This window comes from Procambarus clarkii, chromosome 38 (assembly GCF_040958095.1).
Source record: "Procambarus clarkii isolate CNS0578487 chromosome 38, FALCON_Pclarkii_2.0, whole genome shotgun sequence".
Lineage (NCBI taxonomy): Eukaryota > Metazoa > Arthropoda > Malacostraca > Decapoda > Cambaridae > Procambarus > Procambarus clarkii.
In genome coordinates this window covers 37237274-37256572 of record NC_091187.1, presented here as the reverse complement: position 1 = coordinate 37256572, position 19299 = coordinate 37237274, and the positions used below count along the sequence as shown (strand labels likewise).

At 36.9% G+C, this 19299-nt stretch overlaps 1 long non-coding RNA gene across 3 annotated transcripts in view; it reads right to left on the bottom strand.

The window, feature by feature from the left end:
• Positions 1-14593: 14593 nt before the first annotated feature.
• Positions 14594-19299, bottom strand: part of LOC138372245 (uncharacterized) — a 279208-nt gene continuing 274502 nt past the window's right edge. For all 3 annotated transcript variants that reach the window (XR_011230769.1, XR_011230767.1, XR_011230768.1), the window contains one exon: positions 14594-15019. This is a non-coding gene — a long non-coding RNA (uncharacterized lncRNA). The remainder of the gene's footprint in view (positions 15020-19299) is intronic.

Genomic DNA, 19299 nt, shown 5'->3' with positions numbered 1-19299 from the left:
AGTATGAATACAAAAGTGTTAAATGCCAGATATAGTGAAGTTATGATGATATAGTGATAAAGATATAGTTATGATGATATAGTGATATAGTGATAGTGTGTCCTTAAATTACATTGACATCAAAACACGCTGTCCATGGTGGTGCAGGAGTGATGGTGATGGTACAGTGAACTAGAGCGGCAGCACAACACCACCGTAGTGATGGTGATGGTACAGTGAACTAGAGTGGCAGCACAACACCACAGTAGTGATGGTGGTGGTACAGTGAACTAGAGTGGCAGCACAACACCACAGTAGTGATGGTGATGGTACAGTGAACTAGAGTGGCAGCACAACACCACAGTAGTGATGGTGATGGTACAGTGAACTAGAGTGGCAGCACAACACCACAGTAGTGATGGTGATGGTACAGTGAACTAGAGTGGCAGCACAACACCACAGTAGTGATGGTGATGGTACAGTGAACTAGAGCGGCAGCACAACACCACCGTAGTGATGGTGATGGTACAGTGAACTAGAGTGGTAGCACAACACCACAGTAGTGATGGTACAGTGAACTAGCGTGGCAGCACAACACCACAGTAGTGATGGTGATGGTACAGTGAACTAGAGCGGCAGCACAACACCACCGTAGTGATGATGATGGTACAGTGAACTAGAGTGGCAGCACAACACCACAGTAGTGATGGTGATGGTACAGTGAACTAGAGCGGCAGCACAACACCACCGTAGTGATGGTGGTGGTACAGTGAACTAGAGTGGCAGCACAACACCACAGTAGTGATGGTACAGTGAAGTAGAGTGGCAGCACAACACCACAGTAGTGATGGTGATGGTACAGTGAACTAGAGCGGCAGCACAACACCACCATAGTGATGGTGATGGTACAGTGAACTAGAGTGGCAGCATAACACCACAGTAGTGATGGTGATGGTACAGTGAACTAGAGCGGCAGCACAACACCACAGTAGTGTTGGTGATGGTACAGTGAACTAGAGTGGCAGCACAACACCACAGTAGTGATGGTGGTGGTACAGTGAACTAGAGTGGCAGCACAACACCACAGTAGTGATGGTGATGGTACAGTGAACTAGAGTGGCAGCACAACACCACAGTAGTGATGGTGATGGTACAGTGAACTAGAGTGGCAGCACAACACCACAGTAGTGATGGTGATGATACAGTGAACTAGAGTGGCAGCACAACACCACAGTAGTGATGGTGATGGTACAGTGAACTAGAGTGGCAGGACAACACCACAGTAGTGATGGTGATGGTACAGTGAACTAGAGTGGCAGTACAACACCACAGTAGTGATGGTGATGGTACAGTGACCTAGAGTGGCAGCACAACACCACAGTAGTGATGGTGGTGGTACAGTGACCTAGAGTGGCAGCACAACACCACAGTAGTGATGGTGGTGGTACAGTGAACTAGAGTGGCAACACAACACCACAGTAGTGATGGTGGTGGTACAGTGAACTAGAGTGGCAGCAGAACACCACAGTAGTGATGGTGGTGGTACAGTGAACTAGAGTGGCAGCACAACACCACAGTAGTGATGGTGGTGGTACAGTGAACTAGAGTGGCAGCACAACACCACAGTAGTGATGGTGGTGGTACAGTGAACTAGAGTGGCAGCACAACACCACAGTAGTGATGGTGGTGGTACAGTGAACTAGAGTGGCAGCACAACACCACAGTAGTGATGGTGGTGGTACAGTGAACTAGAGTGGCAGCACAACATCACAGTAGTGATGGTGGTGGTACAGTGAACTAGAGTGGCAGCACAACACCACAGTAGTGATGGTGATGGTACAGTGAACTTGAGTGGCAGCACAACACCACAGTAGTGATGGTGGTGGTACAGTGAACTAGAGTGGCCAGCACAACACCACAGTAGTGATGGTGGTGTTACAGTGAACTAGAGTGGCAGCACAACACCACAGTAGTGATGGTGGTGGTACAGTGAACTAGAGTGCAGCACAACACCACAGTAGTGATAGTGATGTACAGTGAACTAGAGTGGCAGCACAACACCACAGTAGTGATAGTGATGGTACAGTGAACTAGAGTGGCAGCACAACACCACAGTAGTGATAGTGATGGTACAGTGAACTAGAGTGGCAGCACAACACCACAGTCCTACACAGTCACCTCCCTAATGTTACTGTGGTTGACTGGTGCCCTCACCACATCCAGGCCGCTCACCACATCACCGAAGACACGTGGCCACTGGCCACAACCGTGGTGGTAGGCCAGTGCACCCCTTGCCTCTCTGAGGGGGCCAGGTTCTGGCCGTGGTCCCCGGTAGGCCTAAGAACTCCATACACATGACTGATGCCAAAGTCTGACATTAGCATATCAGCCTGGGATAGCTCCGGGGAGCCTCCGGGTCTCACCCAGAAAATGGCGTTTCATGACATTCAACGCTGGTTTTTTTAGAATATCTGGAAAGGTTTGGAGTTCAAGTGACTTGTGAAGAGCAATGCAATAGCAGAGGCTAAAGATCTTGAGGCTTTTTTGCAAATTAAAGTTAGTATCTCCTCGAGGGCACTAGACTTGGTATTTATGCTTGGGGTTCAAACTATGGTATTTGTGCTTGGGGTTCTACTACCCAAAATCATTTACGTCCTCTAATTACTCAACACAAAGCTGCTATTAGGACAATATCCAACTCTGGCCCCAGATATCACTCGGTACCCCTACTCAAATCTCTGAATATGTTAGATATTAAGTCACTGCACATTCTCTCTTGTGTATTATACATATATAAAACACCGAACTGTAATGCCAATCCTGACCTCAAAAGCTTCATTGAAGGTTGTAACAGAACCCATGAGCACCACACCAGAATAAATACAGTTTTGATATTCCTAGAGTACGGCTTAATCAAACTAGAAATACTCTTCAAATCAAGGGACCCAGAATGTGGAATGACCTTCCCAACCATGTTAAAGACTGTACCTCTCTCAACCAGTTTAAGATAAAAACGAAGCTATACCTAATAAATTCCCTGTAACCTACCTTACCCCTCTGTTGTCAACCCATGTTTTTTTTTTTCAAAACAACGCTGTTTGAATGTAATTGTCTGTAATAATTTGTAATTGTATTTGTGCTGCTTTTTCAGCATGTTTCCCCCTCTTTTACCTCTATTTTTATTTGTTCTCAACAATTTTATTCTTTATACCCATTAGTATTAAGCTTTAGTCATTAATGTTTTTCCTGCCCGAAACGCTTTGCGTAGTAGTGGCTTTAGGCACTGTATGTACTAGCTTTAATCTATTAATCCAACAAACTTTGTAAAATCTCTTGTATGTATGTACCTTACCTAAATAAACATTTATTTATTTATTATTTATTTATTTATAAGGATAGATGAAAGAATAATAGAGTGTCACCAGGACAGGGCGAGGTACATAATATCTGATCTTAGAAAGAATGCCAACAGTTTTTTGAAACTTTTTTTTATATATTTAGAATGTGTCCCTGGAAATTCAGCTTGTGGTCATTAAGAACGCCCAAGGAATTTGCCATCTACTTTGTTACAAATTTGGGTATTGTAATCCTGAGATTTATTTAATTTGAGGATTTATTACCAAACAAAATATAGAAAGTTTTGTTAATATTGAGGATGAGTTTCGTGGCAGTTAGCCAGTGATGGACTTATTTAGCTCAGTATTCACTGTGACATTTAAAGCAAGGGGGTCAGGACTGGAGTAAATGAAGGTCGTGTCGTCAGCAAATATAATTGGTTTGAGATGTTGGGAGGCATTTGGAAGGTCATTAATGTAGATGAGAAAGAGGAGAGGGCCAAGTATGCTGCCCTGGGGAACACCAATGTTGATGAGTAGGGTGGGAGAAATTGAATTATTCACAGAAACATACTGGAGCCTGTCAGGAAGGTAAGACTTAATGGAGTGACCTCTGACTCCATAATGTTGTAATTTAAGAAGACCGTTTTGGTGGTTAACAGTGTCAAAAGCCTTATGCAGGTCTACAAATAACCCAACAGGGAACTCATTTTTATCAAGAGCTGTATGTATTAAGTTAATCATATTAATAAGTGCTTCGTATAGTGCTTTTTTGGGGTCTGAAGCCATATTGACAAGAGCTAATAATATGAGTTTGGCTAAATAAGAGTAAAGCTGCTTGTATATTAGTTTTTCAAATATTTTTGACAAGTTTGGCAGAATTGATATAGGTCTGAAGTTGTTAACATCAGTGGGATCACCACATTTGTGGACAGGGGTTACTCTCGCTTTTTTTTTTTTTTTTGGAATATCTGGAAGGGTTTGGAGTTCAAGTGACCTTGTTGAAGAGCAATGCAATGGCAGGAGCTAAAAATCTGGAGGCTTTTTTGTAAATAAGAGTTGGTATTTCCTAAAGGGCACTAGACTTGGTTTTAAGGGAAAGGATCATGTCCAGTAACATCAGTGGAATTAGTAGGCATTAGGTACAGAGACTGGTGATAGTTACCTGTAAGATAGTCCTGAATATTAGTACTGGACGATGGAATGTCATTTGCAAGGGATGACCCAATGGAAGAGAAGAACCTATTGAACTCAAGAGCAGTGTCAGAGGCTGAAAGCAGACCATATAAGAAATAGAAGAGCTCCTAAGATACTGCCCTGTGGCACTCCAACGGTAATTGGTAGAGTGGAAGAAGTTGTATCATTGATGGTTACATATTGGTGTCTGTCACTAAGATAGGATCGGATGTAGTCAAGGGCAAGGCCTCGGATTCCATAATGCTGCAGTTTAAGTAAGAGGTAGTTGTGATTAACAGTATCAAAGGCTTTTCTTAGGTCAATGAAGAGTCCAATCGGAAACTCATTTTTGTCAAGGGCTGAGTAGATAACGTCAAGGAGACTAATGATTGCATCGTTGGTGCTCTTTTGGGACCGGAAGGCAAACTGGCAGGGGCTGAGTATGTCGAATTTTACGAGGTAGGAATAGAGCTGTTTGTAAATAATTTTTTCAAATATTTTTGATAGAATGGGTAGATTTGATATTGGTCTATAATTGTTTATGTCCGCCGGATTGCCTCCTTTATGGACTGGCGTTACTCTTGCTTTTTTTAGGATATGAGGGAAGGTGTGGCACTCTATAGATTTGTTGAACAGTAGTGCTATGGGTGGGGCAAGGGCATGGGAGGCTCTCTTGTACACAATGGACAGAATTTCCCTGGTGTTCCCTGCCTTGGTTTTTAGAGAGTGTATGATGGACACAACATCTGCCGGGCTGATTGGTGAAAGGAGAAGAGAGTTTGGATAGCTGCCTGAGAGATATGTGTTAATATGTGTCTGAGTCTGTGGGATTTTACTGGCAAGATTAGCACCAACCGATGAAAAGAAACTATTAAATTCAGTTGCCATTTCTAAATCAGTTGACGGTATATCCCCATCCTTGTAGAGTTTTATTTGGTTATGTGAGTGTTGTTTAGTTCCTAGGATACTAGAGATTGTTTTCCAAGTGCTTTTCATGTTGCCTTTTGCTTCATTGAATCTATTCACATAATATGCAAGTTTTGCCTTTCTTATGATACTGGTAAGCATTGATGAGTACCTTTTAGCTACTTCCTTTGAAACTAGGCCAATCCTAAGTTTCTTTTCATATTCATGTTTCTTGTTGATTGAGTTGAGATTGCCACTTGTGAGCCATAGATTGTTTAGTCTTTTGTCAGTTACTTGCTTGGTAAGAAGGGGACAATGAAGGTTGTAGAGGCTTAGAGTTTTGGAGAGGAAGAGGTTAGCTAATGAATTTATATCCTGGGTATTATTGAATTCAGAATCCCAGTTAATATTGTGAAGTGCATCTGTAAGATTGCCTAAAGTTGATTCACTGTGTAGCCTAAATGAAAGTTTCTTGCTTTTTGGTGGTGTTATGTCCATGTTCGCAATGAGAAAGGTAGGATAGTGGTCAGTTGTTCTGTCGTAGATTATACCAGATACAAGGGAAGCTGTTATGTTTGTCCATATGTGATCCAAGGTAGTGGCTGATGTTTGAGTGACTCGGGTAGGTTTGGTGATTGTGGGGATTAGCATACAGGAGTTCATGCTGTTAAGGAAATAGTCAACTTGAGAGCAATTTTGTTGACCCAGGTCAATATTAAAGTCTCCTCCCAGAATGATGTGGTTTTTGTTGAGATTGTTGTTTATAATAAGATTCCTTAGGTTGTCTGAGAAAGAAGCTATGTTAGTATTGGGAAATCTATATATGGATCCCATAGTCAAAGAGGATTTAAGGGATTTAATTGTAAACTGAGCAAAAGTATATTCACAGTAGTCATCTCTGTCACTAATAACACTGTTGCAGATAAATGTATCTCGGTAATATATAGCTGTGCCACCACCTTTTTTATTAGGCCTACAGTTATGAATGGCTTTATAACCAGCTAAGTTGTAGAGTTGGGTATAGTCTTTATTTAGCCAAGTTTCTGTTAAAATAATGAACGATAGGTTAGTACCTAGTGCTGTGAGTAATGCATTTAAATCGTCAAAATGTTTACCAAGTGATCTAACATTTTGGTTGTAAACTGATAGACAGGTGCTATTTTGAAGTTTGTTTTTAGCCTGGTGTGCTGTGAAATACTTGCAATAATGATGATCAATGTGCTGGTTGGTGTAGATATGAGACAGAAGATTTTGATCAGGATCAATATCAGTGTGCATAGAGATGCAGAGGGATCACGATACAAGATACATGATAAAGCAAAACACAAGAATAAAAGCAAATACAATAAAATAGTAACAATTTAGAAGTAAAATAAAGATTCAATAGATAGCCAGGAAGGACACAGAAGTTACATAAAATAAAAAACAAAAAATCAGTAGAGACTGACAATATAAATGTAAAATAAAAAATAAGAAAAATAATAATCATAAAGTAAAATGATCTTGAAGATAATATATAGCAAATGATCTTGATCTTGAGATCAATATATAACAAAAAATAAAGAGACAAATAATAATCGTAATGTAAAGATAATCTTAAAAATCAATTATTTAATATAGCTTAGTTGTGAACCTATAATTAGTATGAGCTTAAGAAAAAAAATGAGCTCAGTAAATAATTACATTAAATGGTGTATAAATCAAATTTCAATTAAATTTAAAAATTATAAGCAAAAACAAAAATAACAGGGAAAGATTATATTTATGAGCAAGATTTTACTAAGACACTGAGGTAAATGCTTACATAAATACAAAGTCTGCTATAATTAGAGAATAATTATAGCAAAACACAATAATAAATGCAAGTAAACAAAAGATTTGAAACAATTAGAAGTAGAATAAAGGTCACTAGATATCCATGAAGGATACACAAGTTTGGTGGAGAGAACAAAAAAAAAAAAAACAGTAGACTGTCAAGATGAATATATACAAAATTGACAAATGATGATTGGAAAGTAAAATAATCTTAGATAATTAATTATATTTAGCTTAGGTCTTTAACCTATAATTAGTATGAACCTAATTAAGGGAACAAAATGAGATCAATAATTAATTTCAATAAATGACATAAATCAGAACAATTAAATTTAAAATTTAAAAAAGAATAGGGTAAAATTAGATCTAAGAGTAAGATTTTACAATGATACTGAGGTAGATGCTTGCATATAAACGATCTGCCTAATGTCTCTAATATTCTTAAACCTATATTGTTTGCTGACGATACTACCCTTATCTATTCAGACCTCAACCCACATACACTAAATAATGTTGTGAATAATGAATTAAAATAAGTCCACTTATGGATGTCAACTAACAAACTAACATTAAACATAGAAAAGACTTACTACATCTTATTTGGAAGCAAATCATCAAATGCAATTCAGCTACAGATTGACAATATTAACATCAGTAATAAAAATGATGGCAAGTTTCTTGGCCTATTTCTAGATAAGAAACTCAACTTCTGCACCCACATTCAACACATAACTAAGAAAGTCTCTAAGACAGTTGGTATACTCTCTAAAATAAGATATAGTCACTGCTTTCACAGCAAAGCGGTTAAGTTCTGTGGGGAAGAAAATGTATTACCATGATTTGGTGTCTAACCGACTAAGTAGTGCGCGCACGCATCGAGCGGAGTACTTCAAATCGCGCCCGCGGACTCAGCGACCTCTTGCTCGCCTCCTCCTCGACAGATACACTACAAAATGCCACCCTCCTCCCGGGAAACCCTGCTTCCCCGGTTTTACTTTCCAAGGGAAGACGCTAAAGCAGTTTGCTGGGGACACTTGTTCCATCTTGCAACGAATTTGTGTTACCTTGGGGGTGCTCCGACGTAGGAACCCCCAAAGTGATAAGCCAAGAATACCAAGAATTGGAATTACCGTAAATTCAATCATGCAACTTTCAATTAGAGATGTCTCTTCACTGTATTTGATTTAATACATTATCATTATAATGGCTATCCATTAATTTTATTTCTGTATAGTAATTTATGGTTATTCACTAATCATTATTAGTCACCATAATTAATTCCCCTTTAATTATATATTTATTCGTTATAATGAGCTATTATGCTTCTTCATTTAAGGATTATCAATTGTTTAATCAATAATTATGATTATTATTATTAATTAATTATTTGTATTTATTTAATAATTAATTATTTGTATTTATTTAATAATTAATTAATTTATTATTACTGTATTATAAAAATAAAATAAGTCCCCCCACTCTATGAGCGTTTTCTTCCAACCGCAGAAATTATGTTCCTAAGTCTGCTCTCCTCTCACTATATTATGCATTAATCTACCCCCGTATCTTAATTATGGTATCTGTGCATGGGGGTCTACCACTGCAAACCATCTTAAGCCCATCATCACACAGCAAAAATCTGCTATCAGAATAATAACTAACTCTGCTTTCAGACAGCACTCAGCTCCCTTGTTTAAATCCCTAAACTTGCTAAATACTAACTCCCTCCACACATTCTCTTGTGTCAACTACATTTACAAAAAACTGTTCTTAAATGCAAACCATGCTCTGAAACTCTCCCTGGACAGATGTAATAGGACCTATTATCACCACACACCAGAAATAGATATCTCTTTGATATCCCCAGGGTCAAACTTAATCTGTGTAAACACTCTATGTAAATTAAGGGACCTAGTCTATGGAACTTACTCCCTAGTGGATTGAAAAGCTGTCAAACATTTGCCTTATTTAAAAGCAAAACCAAAAAGTACCTATAAATAATAAATAAATAAATGTTTATTTAGGTAAGGTACATACATACAAGAGATTTTACAAAGAATGATGGATTTATAGATAGAGCTAGTACATACAATGCCTAAAGCCACTATTACGCAAAGCGTTTCGGGCATGAAAAACATTAAATGACTAAGGCTTAATACTAATTGAGTATAAAGAATAAAATGTGTTGAGAACAAATAAAAATAAAGATAAAAAAAGGGGGGGAACATGGCTGAAAAAGCAGCACAAATACAATTAGGTCGACAAACAGCGTTAATTAAAAACACAGACATGGATTGACAATAGAGGGGTAAGGTAGGTTACAGGGAATTTATTAGGTATAGCTTCGTTTTTATCTTAAACTGGTTGAGAGAGGTACAGTCTTTAACATGGTTGGGAAGGTCATTCCACATTCTGGGTCCCTTGATTTGTAGAGCATTTCAAGTTTGATTAAGTCGTACTCTTGGAATATCAAAACTGTATTTATTTATGGTGTGGTGCTCATGGGTTCTGTTACAACCTTCAATGAAGCTTTTGAGGTCAGGATTGGCATTACAGTTCAGCGTTTTAAATGTATAATACACACGAAAGAATGTGCAGTGACTTAATATCTAACATATTCAGAGATTTGAGTAGGGGTACCGAGTGATGTTTGGGGCCAGAGTTGGATATTGTCCTAATAGCAGCTTTGTGTTGAGTAATTAGAGGACGTAAATGATTTTGTGTAGTAGAACCCCAAGCACAAATACCATAGTCGAGATATGGATAGATGAGGGAGTAATAGAGAGTCTCCACGGAAGGGCGGGGTACATAATATCTGATCTTAGAAAGAATGCCAACAGTTTTTGAAACTTTTTTTGATATATTTAGAATGTGTTCCTTGAAATTCAGCTTCTGGTCAATGAGAACGCCAAGGAATTTGCCATCTAATTTGTTACAAATTTGGGTATTGTTTATTTTGAGATTTATTTGATTAGAGGATTTATTGCCAAACAGAATATAGAAAGTTTTGTCAATGTTAAGGATGAGTTTGTTGGCAGTTAGCCAAAGATGGACTTTATTTAGCTCAGTATTTACTGTGGCATTTAGAGCAAGGGGGGTCAAGACTGGAGTAAATGAAGGTTGTGTCGTCAGCAAATAGAATTGGTTTGAGGTGTTGGGAGGCATTTGGAAGGCCATTAATGTAGATGAGAAAGAGGAGAGGGGCCAAGTATGCTGCCCTGAGGAACACCAATGTTGATGTGTAGGGTGGGAGAAATTGAATTATTCAGAGAAACATACTGGAGCCTGTCAGTAAGGTAAGATTTGAGGTATTGCAGGGAGTGTCCTATGACTCCATAATGATGTAATTTAAGAAGAAGGTTTCGGTGATTGACAGTATCAAAAGCCCTATGTCCACAAATAACCCAACAGGGAACTCATTTTTATGAAGAGCTGTATGAATCAAGTTAATCATACTATTAAGTGCATCGTTAGTGCTTTTTTTGGGTCTGAAGCCATATTGACAAGAGCTAAGTATATTGTGTTTGGCTAGATAAGAGTAAAGCTGCTTGTAGATTAGTTTTTCAAATATTTTTGACAAGTTAGGCAGGATTGATATAGGTCTGTAGTTGTTAACATCTGCGAGATCACCACATTTGTGGACAGGGGTTACTCTCGCATTTTTTAGAATATCTGGAAAGGTTTGGAGTTCAAGTGACTTGTTGAAGAGCACTGCAATAGCAGGACCTAATTTCATCTTCTTAGTTTCCTACACTGAGCTTTAAATTTGCTCTGTACCTAGTGTTACCCAATCTCCTTCTTTTTATGTATTTAACCCAAACAACCTTATCATTGTGTTCATTGCTGTATTCTCTTATGTGCTAGCCATATGCTGTATTGTGCCTACCAATTTTTGTCAACTACCATTCACGCTGTCATTGCAATCAATCTGAGCTACCTATGTGCTTTAATATACCTTCAATTTTCTCTCATCTTTATTTTTTTTCTTGCCTTGTAACTGTTATTATTTTTTATAAATTTTGCAAGTATTTACCTACTTAAAATTTTCTTAGATTAAGGACCTGCCCGAAGCGCTGCGCGTACTAGTGGCTTTACAAGATTGTAATTACCATATTATGTATCCTCACAATCCCAATGTACCTTCTTGTTTACGCATAAATAAATAAATAAATAAATAAATATAACTAACACGAAGGACTCCTCTTCACGAGATTCACCAGCTATAATCTTTTGTTTATGTTCCAAAATTTCTCGCACAGGGCGCACGACCTCCCCACTATCCCAGGTGGGCTTGGGCCTTTCACAGGAGCGCGCTGGAGAGCGCGGTAAATTCTGAAAAGTGTATACTTTTTTCAACTTTGTCAGCTCAATTCTCGTCCTAAGATTTTCAATTTGGTATCAATGTGTTCGCAATAGAATTCTCTACATGACTAAATGCATATATACTCCAAAAGCCCGGCTTACCATCCGCAACTAACAGAGGAAGTGAAAGAAAGTTACCCGGGCGCGCACAAGAGGGATAAAATGTTTACACTCTTTTCAGTTTTGTCAACTCAGTTCTCGTGCTAGTTCTTTCATTTTGGTATCAATGTGTTCGCAATAGAATTCCCAACAGAAGTATATGCATATAATGTAAAACGCAGCAGCGATCTCCACCCGTTGACGTGATGAAAACAGGGCCGCGGTTACCAGAATGAGAGCTCTGCGCCACCCAAAGTGCCTCTCATCACATTAGAGGGCGCGGTAATTCTGAAAAGTGTATACTTTTTTCAACTTTGTCATCTCAGTTCTCGTCCTAGGTTTTTCAATTTGGTATCAATGTGTTCGCAATAGAATTCTCTACAGGACTAAATGAATATAAATCCCAAAAGCCCAGCGAGAAAGTGAGAGTTTCTTACCCGGGAGCGGGCAAGAGCTCACTCTTCACTTTGGACATCTCAATTCTCGTCCTAGGTCTTTCCTTTTGGTATCATTGAGTTCGCAATAGAATTCTCTACCGGATTATAAGCATATATAAAGTCCAAATGTCCGGCATACCACCCACAGCAAACAGAGAATGTGACAAAGCGTTAACCCCGTGAGCGCTAATGAAGAGCAATAAAATGGGTATTCTGTTTTCAACTTTGTTACCTCAATTCTGATCCTAGGTCTTTCATTTCGGTATCAATGTATTCGCAATGAAATTCCCTACAGGTGTATATGCATATAATATCCAAAACCGGAACAAAGTCTTCCCGAAAACGCCTCTACTGTTGCCGCACTGAGGACTCAATGCTGAGTCTTCTCCAGTCGAAAGGTGTAATTAATTGAAATCGATCCCAGTGTTATGTAGTAGAGAAAAATTGACTTATATCCAGTTTACGTAAAGCTATGAGTGGTCGACAGTACACTTAGATGACGGAGCAAACTTACGAAGGTTTTCTTCTTAGTGTAGCTACCTGAATACCGACGTAGCCGCCACGAAGGCGTTAAGAAGAAAAACATTCGTAAGTACCTTCGTGAATCTGGCCCCAGCACTCCATGATGATAAGCTACTGAATGCCACTATAAAAACATATGTATCTTCACTTGAGCTTTATATATGTCTATGGTAACGAATTTAAAATGAAGCTTATATTTCTATCTTTCTTAAGACATAAAACATTTGCGTTTATCAACGAATTTATGTGAAATAAGCATAGTTCTGACCCAGCAAACATTTTCATGTTTTTAAAACATCCTAAAAACGACATTTCATTGTTTTCAGCAAGTTTATAATTACGTTTAGAAAAGGTTCTTTGAGAACTTTTATATACAACCTTAGAACGTAAATAATTAACATTTCTAAAAACTTTTTTATAATCTTTTAATTACCTACATTAAAACGTTTAGGGTAAATTAGGGTATAATAATTTTTTAATTCATATCTGAAATAGAAAGGGAGAGAAAGAAAGAAGACATATCTGAGAAAGAAATGGACATCCTATATATGTATGTGTAAATTACAAATAAATAGGGTACAAAAAGAGAATTAAAATATTATATTTATTTAATTAAGAATGAGTAATACAACAAAATATATGTAATAGCTCGAAATATATAGACTATATCTATAACAGAATATAAAAGTAAAAATCTATATATGCAATATGTGAACACAATAGATTTTGTGATCAAGCAGCCTGTGATTCATGTCATGCTGAGATCAGTCTGACGTTACAAGCAGTTATTGTTACTTAAAACTAAAACAAGTAAAATTTTCCGAGTATACATATAACACTATAGTTTTTCTATGACTAATAATAAAAATCTATTAATCAAAAGTTTAGGACTGATTAACTAAAAATAAAAATCTACAAGTGAATGTAAACACAGTCAAGTATAATATTCATGTAGAAAGAGAAAGAAAAAGAGAGAGAGAAGGAAAGAAAGAGAAAGAAAGAAAGGGACAAAGAGAGAGAGAAAGAAAAGAAAAAACAGTCATGTATAATATTCATATTAGCACCATGCAATATAACTTAGATTAAGTAAAAATCTCAGACATTTTTAAATCAAATGAAATATGAGAGCCAGAGAGAGAGAGCGAGAGCCAGAGAGAGAGAGCGAGAGCCAGAGAGAGAGCGCCACAGAGCCAGAGAAAGAGAGAGCCAGAGAGAGAGCGTGAGCCAGAGAGAGAGAGAGCCAGAGCCAGAGAGAGAGAGAGCCAGAGCCAGAGAGAGAGAGCCAGAGCCAGAGAGAAAGAGAGAGCCAGAGCCAGAGAGAAAGAGAGAGCCAGAGAGAGAGAGAGAGAGCCAGAGAGAGAGAGAGCCAGAGCCAGAGAGAGAGCGTGAGCCAGAGCCAGAGAGAGAGAGAGTCAGAGCTAGAGAGAGAGTCAGAGCCAGAGAGAGAGAGAGAGCCAGAGAGAGAGAGAGCCAGAGAGAGAGAGAGCCAGAGAGAGAGAGAGCCAGAGAGAGAGAGAGAGAGCCAGAGAGAGAGAGAGAGCGAGAGCCAGAGAGAGCGAGAGCGAGAGAGCCAGAGAAAGAGAGAAAGAGAGAGAGAGAGAGAGAGAGAGCCAGAGCCAGAGAGAGAGAGCCAGAGAGAAAGAAAGAGCCAGAGCCAGAGAGAGAGAGAGCCAGAGCCAGAGAGAGAGAGAGCCAGAGCCAGAGAGAGAGAGAGAGCCAGAGAGAGAGAGAGAGCCAGAGAGAGAGAGAGCCAGAGAGAGAGAGAGAGGAGAGAGAGAGAGAGAGAGAGAGAGGAAGAGGAGAGAGAGAGAGAGAGAGAGAGAGAGAGCAAGAGAGCCAGAGAGAGAGCGAGAGAAAGAGAGAAAGAAAGAGAGAGAGAGAGAGAGAGAGAGAGAGAGAGAGAGAGACAGACAGAGAAAGAGAGAGACAGACAGACAGAGAAAGAGAGAGACAGACAGACAGAACAAAATTAAGGCAAGGAGAGAGAAGACAGAACAGAAACAACAGAGAGAGGAGAGAAATGAGAAATCATTGAAGAGAAGGGGAAGAGAAACACAAGATAAGAAAAAGATACAAGAAAAATATACAAGATAAAAATGACATAAATGAATACCACAAATATAAAAAGTAAAGGAAGAGAGAAGCTAGAAGAGACAGGAAACGAGAGGTGTTAGAAGAGAGGAGGAAAGGAGAGATTAAAAGACAAGAAAAACAGGAGAGAAACATAAAAGAAATAAAAAAAAGGGACATGTGTGAGGAGAGAAAATAAAGAGACCAGAGAAGACCATATATCAAGAGTGTGAGGATAAAGACTTATATATTTTCTTAGTAGACATCCTCTGGCTCTTGTTGCCCCTCTTGTATACGAATTGTACTTGCAAGTTTTCCCTGAAAAGATATTAACAAAATTAATATTTAATTATTTATTTATATAAATTACACACACACAAACTTTATATATATATATATATATATAATATATTATATATATATAATATATATATATATTATATATATATATATTAATATATATATATATATATATATATAATTTCGTAAACCTCACCCTGTAAACATTCATGTTTCTACATGTTAAACAAGCTACGAGGATGAGGGAAGGGGATGTTCCCTCCATGCTGGATATTATATTTACCAGGAAAGAGAAAGATATATTTATCATTCAGTACCTCCCTCCTTTGGTACCTCCCTTTTCCTCCTTTCAGTACCTCCCTCCTTTTACCCAAGTGACATGGTCACTTGGGTAAAAGTGACCATGTCTTTTTGGGAATAAAGTATGCAATGCATTATAATCTGGAAGAAAATGAGCTTGAAGCAGTTGAAAAACCTGACTTGTGGAGAGGTCATTATGGGGAACTCAGATATTTCCTTAAGGAATTTGGCAAACACTTGCTGTTAGGACATGAAGTAAATGAGATGTATATCAAGTTTTGTGAAATATATGATAATGGCACAACAAAATTTATACTAAAGCAGAGATGCAGAACTAGGAAAAAGGGAAAAATTGCCCAAACATACAAGCAATACAAAGATGCGAGAAACAACAATAGCAGTAAGGAGAGGGGCAGAAAGACTATGACTTTTGGTCATATTCAACAACACAAATATACATACACACACACACATTATTGGAAAAAATTGGAATTGGAATATTGGAAAAAATAATTAAAACTAAATGGGTAGAACACCTGGAGAGAAATGATATAATTTCAGACAGACAGTATGGTTTTCGATTTGGAAGATCCTGTGTATCGAATTTACTCAGTTTCTATGATCGAGCAACAGATATATTACAGGAAAGAGATGGTTGGGTTGACTGCATCTATCTGGACCTAAAAAAGGCATTCGACAGTTCCACATAGAGAGGTTGTTCTGGAAACTGGAAAATATTGGAGGGGTGACAGGTAAGCTTCTAATATGGATGAAAAATTTTCTGACCGATAGAAAAATGAGGGCAGTAATCAGAGGCAATGTATCGGACTGGAGAAATGTCACAAGTGGAGTACCACAGGGTTCAGTTCTTGCACCAGTGATGTTTATTGTCTACATAAATGATCTACCAGTTGGTATACAGAATTACATGGACATGTTTGCTGATGATGCTAAGATAATAGGAAGGATAAGAAATTTAGATGATTGTCATGCCCTTCAAGAAAACCTGGATAAAATAAGTATATGGAGCACCACTTGGCAAATGGAATTTAATGTTAATAAATGCCATGTTATGGAATGTGGAACAGGAGAACATAGACCCCACACAACCTATACATTATGTGAGAAATCTTTAAAGAATTCTGAAAGAAAGAGATCTAGGGGTGGTTCTAGATAGAAAACTATCACCTGAGGACCACATAAAGAATATTGTGCGAGAAGCCTATGCTACGCTTTCTAACTTTAGAATTGCGTTTAAATACATGGATGGTGATATACTAAAGGAATTGTTCATGACTTTTGTTACGCCAAAGCTAGAATATGCAGCTGTTGTATGGTGCCCAACAACAGAAGTTGGCCCATATCTTAAGAAGCACATCAACAAACTGGAAAAGGTGCAAAGACATGCTACTAAGTGGCTCCCAGAACTGAAGGGCAAGAGCTACGAGGAGAGGTTAGAGGCATTAAATATGCCAAAACTAAAAGACAGAAGAAAGAGGTGATATGATCACTACATACAAAATAGTAACAGGAATTGATAAAATCGACAGGGAAGATTTCCTGAGACCTGGAACTTCAAGAACAGGAGGTCATAGATTGAAACTAGCTTAACACAGATGCTAAAGAAATATAAGAAAATTCACTTTCGCAAATAGTGGTAGCCGGTTGGAACAAGTTAGGTGAGAAGGTGGTGGAGGCCAAGACTGTCAGTAGTTTCAAAGCGTTATATGACAAAGAGTGCTGGGAAGATGGTCTCATCCTGTAACTACACTTAGGTAATTACACACACACTATATATATATATATATATATATATATATATATATATATATATATATATATATATATATATATATATCTATATCTATATATATTATATCTATATATATATCTATATCTATATATATATCTATATCTATATATATCTATATCTATAAATATCTATATCTATATATCTATATATATATCTATATATATATATATATATATATATCTATATATATATATATATATATATATATATATATATATATATATATATATATATATATATATATCTATATATATATATCTATATATAATATATATATATATATATATATATATATATATATATAGATATATATATATATATATATATATATATATATATATATATATATATATATATATATATATATATATGTCGTACCTAGTAGCCAGAACTCACTTCTCAGCCTACTATGCAAGGCCCGATTTGCCTAATAAGCATAGTTTTCATGAATTAATGTTTTTTCGACTACCTAACCTACCTAACCTAACCTAACCTAACGTTTTCGGCTACCTAACCTAACCTAACCTATAAAGATAGGTTAGGTTAGGTTAGGTAGGGTTGGTTAGGTTCGGTCATATATCTACGTTAATTTTAACTACAATAAAAAAAAAATTGACCTCATACATAATGAAATGGGTAGCTTTATCACTTCATAAGAAAAAAAATAGAGAAAATATATTAATTCAGAAAAACTTGGCTTATTAGGCAAATCGGGCCTTGCATAGTAGGCTGAGAAGTGAGTTCTGGCTATTAGGTACGACATATATATATATATATATAATATATATATATATATATATATAATATATATATTATATATATATATATACATATATATAATATATATATATATAATATATATATATATATATATATATATATATATATGTCGTACCTAGTAGCCAGAATGCACTTCTCAGCCTACTATGCAATGCCCGATTTGCCTAATAAGCCAAGTTTTCCTGAATGAATATATTTTCTCAAATTTTTTTCTTATGAAATGATAAAGCTACTTATTTCATAATGTATGAGGTCAAGTTTTTTTATTAGAGTTAAAATTAACGTAGATATATGACCGAACCTAACCAACCCTACCTAACCTAACCTAACCTTTCTTTATAGGTTAGGTTAGGTTAGGTAGCCGAAAAGGTTAGGTTAGATTAGGTTAGGTAGGTTAGGTAGTCGAAAACCAATTATTTCATGAAAACTTGGCTTATTAGGCAAATCGGGCCTTGCATAGTAGGCTGAGAAGTGCGTTCTGGCTACTAGGTACGACATATATATATATATATATATATATATATATATATATATATATATATATATATGTCGTACCTAGTAGCCAGAACGCACTTTTCAGCCTACTATGCAAGGCCCGATTTGCCTAATAAGCCAAGTTTTCATGAATTAATATATTTTCTCTATTTTTTTTCTTATGAAATGATAAAGCTATCCATTTAATTATGTATGAGGTCAATTTTTTTTTTATTGGAGTTAAAATTAATATAGATATATGACCGAACCTAACCTATCTCTATAGGTTAGGTTAGGTAGTCGAAAAAACATTAATTCATGAAAACTTGGCTTATTAGGCAAATCGGGCCTTGCATAGTAGGCTGAGATGTGCGTTCTGGCTACTAGGTACGACACATTATATATATATATATATATATATATATATATATATATATATATAATATATGTCGTACCTAGTAGCCAGAACGCACTTCTCTGCCTACTATGCAAGGCCCGATTTGCCTAATAAGCCAAGTTTTCATGAATTAATTGTTTTTCGACTACCTAACCTACCTAACCTAACCTAACCTAACTTTTTCGGCTACCAAACCTAACCTAACCTATAGAGATAGGTTAGGTTAGGTTAGGTAGGGGGTTGGTTAGGTTCGGTCATATATCTACGTTAATTTTAACTCCAATAAAAAAAATTGACCTCATACATAATGAAATGGGTAGCTTTATCATTTCATAAGAAAAAAATTAGAGAAAATATATTAATTCAGAAAAACTTGGCTTATTAGGCAAATCGGGCCTTGCATAGTAGGCCAAAAAGTGCGTTCTGGCTACTAGGTACGACATATATATATATATATATAATATATATTATATATATATATATATATATATCGGACAATTAGTAAAAAAAAAAAAAAAATTTAAATTATTTTAC